Here is a 5,565-nt window from a genome sequence, read left to right on the forward strand (position 1 = left end):
TTTCAGATCTTTTATAAGCTGCATATATAAAGCTTCAGCTCCAGGTGGCAAAGCAATTAGCTGATGAATAAAATCAACCCCACTGTCATTCGTCAGATGTTTAAATTCTATAAACCAGATAAATTAATGTGTTCCTTAAGCCAAATAAACGGTCATGCTCTCCATGTTACCACTCAATTCCCTGGGGGAAAGGTTGGATGCATGTTCATAGAATGGCTAGGATCTGCTTAATCAGAAAGGTTGAAATTAAGTTGCCCATTTGATTTTCTGAAATAAATGTCCATCTGGCACAAAACCTATTTTTCAAGCAAAGTTGTTAGACATGATGATTTTGCTTGTTTAGTAAACTAAAGATAGGCTGGACGTAGCATTGCACTCTCCTGGATGAATGGCTAAAGATATGTTTCTCTGTACTTGGGATTGAAATGATTTATAAACAACTGAAAGTGCTCTGGTTTCATTTATTCTTTGCTCCCAAGTATTAATGCAGAGAATTAGAACCTCTGCTGCCTTTGTACTTCCAGATTTATTTCTTGGAGATGAATTTCCTGAGTAAGTAGAACTTACTGCTACTGAATGATGACATGGTAGGTTTCTCTGACATTGACATCTAGATAAGGTAGACCTGAGGCCCAGACGACATTATTTTCTTAGCTGGTAACTAACTTTGGTTGGCCAGTTCTGCCATTTTCTTTATAAGCATCACTTTGAGGACCTGCTTACTGATCTTTTACTCTTTGCCACCTTGTTTGTTTTGCATGGTGTCAATACCTTGATCACTGTGGATGCTACTTAAAGTATGGTCCTGTGACCAGCAGCATCAGGGTCCCCTGGGAGCTTGCTGGAAATTCAAACTCTCAAGTCCCTCCAACCTATTGAATCATCATATGCATTTTTTCAGGTTCATGAGACATTAAAGTTTGAGAAACACTGGGTTAGAGAGCATCACCTCTTCAAATATGGGCAGGGTTGGAGTTACAAAGTGAAAGCATGCAGCCAATCGGGGTATCTAGTTGGTCAATTTTCTGAAACGTGAAGCCTCTGTTCCTTTTTTATATTTTATTTCCATTAGCCTCTAGCACTTAAGAAAGAGGTTAACAAAAAAGAAGAGCTAGAATTCATTTATTATAATATTGATTATTGGAGTCCAGCAATCTTTAGGAACTGTAACAAAAATTGGCAATTATTTATAGAAATTGAATTTAGATCTTGCAGTCATTACCAAGAGGGCTCTAGATAAATTTCCTTGTTGAACTGCCAGCTAGCTATCTATTAAGTGCAAAATATTGGTCCCAATATGGAACAGTAGAGAGACAACTGGATTGGATGCTCAGGCACCAACTTATCATCTGGTTATGGGCAGGCAGTTTCACTTTGAGCTTGATTTCCTTGTCTGAAAAGGAGGGATTTGGAAACAGATGATTCTAGGGTTTCTTTAAAATCTAGATGTTTATGATTTGATGTGACTGTGTGGAAATCTGAGTAAGATGTTCTGAATACATTTAGTCAGAATTATTCCAGTGGCTGGAAACCAACCCCACACATAGGTTCTCCTGATGCCGTTTGAGTAGTACCATCCCTAGGATTCATTTTCCAGCAGTTTGGAAATTATTTAATTACATGAGTTCCCAAGGATCACAAGGCTGACCTCTGAGTATGATGTAGGTGTGTGTGTGTGTGTGTGTGTGTGTGTGTGTGTGTGTGCACACATTTGCAGCCTATAGTGGTTTTGTGAATATTCATGTTGCACAGGGACTGGAGGGAATGAAGCAGCATAAATATGTTTTAATGTAAGGAAGAATATGAAATTCATGAATAGCAGAATGAAGCAAAACTCTACACAATCTTTGCTGTAAAATGAAAATTTGATATTTTCCCAACCCCTGGTGTGTTGTATACTGTTATTGTTTTTTTTTTTTTAAACCACAATCTGTCTTCTTTCTTCCTCAGTGTTTTATTTTGGCTTTCATTTTTCATTTGGAGGCTAACTTTGTATGTGTGTCCTGCAGAAGTGGAGGTGATTATCTTTTGTTGAAAAGAGGCATGGCTTCAAGATTTGAGAAAGTGTGAAGTTAATTCGTTTAAGAAAAGCCACCTGTGTTCTCTTATATTTGGACAGCAGTGTTGTCCAAAGGCTCTGTGGGGGAAAAGATGACCTGTGAGGCTCCTTCTCATCAGGGAATTGATTTGCTCACTGATTCATTTGAAGTTTCCTTTCTTCCTTTCTTCTTTGTTAACACGAAACTGGATTAATTGCCTACTATGTGTTTAAAATTGGGGGTACAAAGAGGAATAAGATGCCATCCCAACCCTTAAAGGGCTCATGTCTAGTAGAGGAACGCATGGTCTGTAATTTCCATCTCCACTGATAGCTCTCACTCTGAATTTTATTGTAATGTGAGCATATAAGAGAAGTCATAATGGTTATTTTAGAGCAATTTCATTTTCTGGTTACATAGTGTTTACTCAAATTCGTGCACAGATTGTGTGTGTGTGTGTGTGTGTGTGTGTGTGCGCGCGCGCACGCTGAAGGCTTTTGGTAACAGCTTAAGTGATATTAATAAAGCAGATTTCTGGTCTCCAGAGGAAGGCAGATTCTCAGTGCAAAGTATGATGTATTCGGGTAAGTGGGTTTATGTCTTAAATTGAATATGTTAAAATATGTCCAGGGATCTTTAAGGAGGCTGCCTTACTGGGGATCTTCTGGCTCTTAAAATTGATCTAATTTCTCTGTGTTTTGATTCTGAAGAGAAAATTTTTCTTTCTTCAAGTTTTACAGGCCCGATACTGTGCTTTGTGGATGCAAGTTGTGCCAATTCTAGGGGAATCATTCTAAGGCTTCAAAGGGTAAAAATATCACCCAGGGAGCTTGTTCACAATGCAGATTCCCACTCTGACTTCTTCACACCTTAGATTTTGATATGGTAGGTATGGATGGGGCCCAGTACTCTGCATATGAACAAACTCCTCCAAGTGATTCTGATTTAGATGGTTTGCAGCTGTGCTGTGGAACACTGGCATAACATTTCTCCATTTGTATCATACAGGTATATGCCTATATACTATATGCTTTAAAAGTGTTTTGAAATCTGTGATTGAAAGATGGCTATGCAAAGTGACTAGTGTCATGATCTGACAAATGAATAGAAAACTCATGAGGCCAATTACATGATATTCGAGAATTTAGGCTCTGTAGTCAGACTGCCTGGGTTTTAATTCCTATTCCTGTGGGTGCTGGCAGCAGGTCCTTGGGAAACTCAACTTTTCCAAGCCTCAGTTTCCTCAACTGTAGAAGAGGGATAATAATAATAATAATAATAATAATAATAATAATAATAATACCAATGTAATTAAGTTGTTGTGAGGATTAAATGAAATAATTTATACAAAATGCTTAGCACAGGGCCTGGCACAAGAGTAAGTGTAAATAAAACAACAGCAAATAAACATTACAATAAATAGAATTGCATACTTTCATTTCACAACTTTTTTTCTAGGTAACTGCGAGCACTTTAGAAAGAGTACCAAAGGGTGCCTGGGTGGCTCAGTCAGTTAAGTTTTCCACTCTTGATTTCAGCTCACATCATGATCTCACGGGTCATGGAATTGAGCCCCATCTTGGGCTTTCCACTGGCAGTGCAGAGCCTGCTTGGGATTCTCTCTCTCTCTCTCTCTCTCTCTCTCTCTCTCTCTCTCTGACTCTCCCTAGCTCATGAACTGTCTCTCATTCTCAAAATAAAACTTAAAAAAATGAAAAAGAATACGAAGGTAATTAGCACATTTCCCAGGGGAATGTGGCTCCTTTGAACTGCTTATGTCATATTTGTGTTAAATCAGGTTGGTAGTGGCTTTGTCTCATTGGTTGGGTGTCTAGGCCTCTTCAAACTCTGGCCACATAGACTGATTTCACTCAGAGGTGAGTAGGGTGTATCTTCCTCCTCCAGGGAGTGCATGCATTTTCTTTTGATGAGATTGTCATTTACTTGATAAACTGGAACAGATAATCCCTGTTCAACAGGATTAGTGCAATAGACAGTCGTGGTTTGGAGAGAATGGCTGCTGTGGTCTCGGATCAATAGCTGCAGGGAACAGAGGATTTGAAGGCTGAATGGTGGCACCTCTTTCAGAGACACTGGGCTTTTTGCCTTTGTTTAGGTTTCTTTATGCCCATGTACTTCTCCTCTAAATAGGTGTAGGCCTCATTTAAAGTGAAAATTTGATATTGGCTTGATTTAGGTGCTTTGCAAAATGCCAGCATAGACTGGGTTTTTGGTTTTCTTGCTAAACAAAATGACGTATTATCAGAATCATGAGAAAGGATGAACAGATTTATTGTCATTTCTGTCTCACAATAAGCTCTTCTTCAGTGATCCTCAAACTGCTGCCCACTGGAATCACAAACTTTCTTCAACCCCCAGACTTCTGATTTAATTTGTCAGGGGTTTAACCTTGAGACTGGGAATTTGAAATGATCGTCAGGTGATTCTAATATTCAGCCAAGATTGAGAACCTCTGCTTTCCAGAATGATTTCACACATTCTCATCTTTGGATTTTTATGGGTACATTCCATGATAGGTCAAATTTGTCTTCACAATGTTTTCACATATTTTGTGAACATTTGAAAATAAAGAGACATTAAAATTTACCTTAAACCAATGGTCCACAACCAGGGCTGTGTTTCCTCCTCAGGGGATATTTGGCAATGTCTTGAGACATTTTTGATTGTCACAACTGGGCCAGCGGGGGAGTGTATCCTACTGGCATCTAGTGGGTAGAGGCCAGGGATACTGCTAAACGTCCCACCATGCACACAGGATAGCCAAAGAAGCATCCTGCCCAAGATGGCAGTAGTGGCAAGGTTGAGAAACCTTGCCTTGGACTTAATCCTCTCATTTACAGATGGGAAAATATGGTCCAGAGACGATAGCTTGATTTGCCCGAGGATTCATGAATAATTATTGGCAGAATGAAATTCCCAACAATGGTAGCATTATAGCGTATCCGCGCCCTTATACCTTCTCCTCCCCGCCCCCCCCCCCCTCCCCCCCAATTTGAACCTACTGCCCTGGGAAAATTTGTTATTCATCTTCTTTCCTTTTTCCTCTAAAATATCCCCAGGCTCTCAATGGTAGTGATTGTATTTTAATACTTCAGATTTCTTAAGAAAAGAAAACCTATCTAAGGTAAACTGCTTAACCTCAAAAAGCATCCTTTCTTTTTTTCATCTAGGATGGCATTCTAACAACTTGGCGCTGCACTCAGGTTTTTTGTTCTGATAGGCAGTTTTGGTGGCGAGTTATGTAAACTTATGATTAAAAAAAATGGCCAAATGAGGTAATTGTTACTTCATAAATCTACTTTGGTGAGCAAAATTTTTGTACCATACTCACCCACAAAATGAAATTATAAAAACGCCTTCACGCTGATGAAGCGGATAGCAGGCACCCCAGGCCACCTTTAGAGCAGGGTATGTGCGTGCTTGCGTGTGCGTGCGTGGAGGCACGTGCGTATGTGCACGTGCGTGCGTGCGTGCGTATATATGAGCTTGAGCGCTGCTGGGGCGC

The sequence above is a fragment of the Leopardus geoffroyi genome, chromosome A3 (genome assembly GCF_018350155.1).
Source record: "Leopardus geoffroyi isolate Oge1 chromosome A3, O.geoffroyi_Oge1_pat1.0, whole genome shotgun sequence".
In the NCBI taxonomy this organism is placed as follows: domain Eukaryota; kingdom Metazoa; phylum Chordata; class Mammalia; order Carnivora; family Felidae; genus Leopardus; species Leopardus geoffroyi.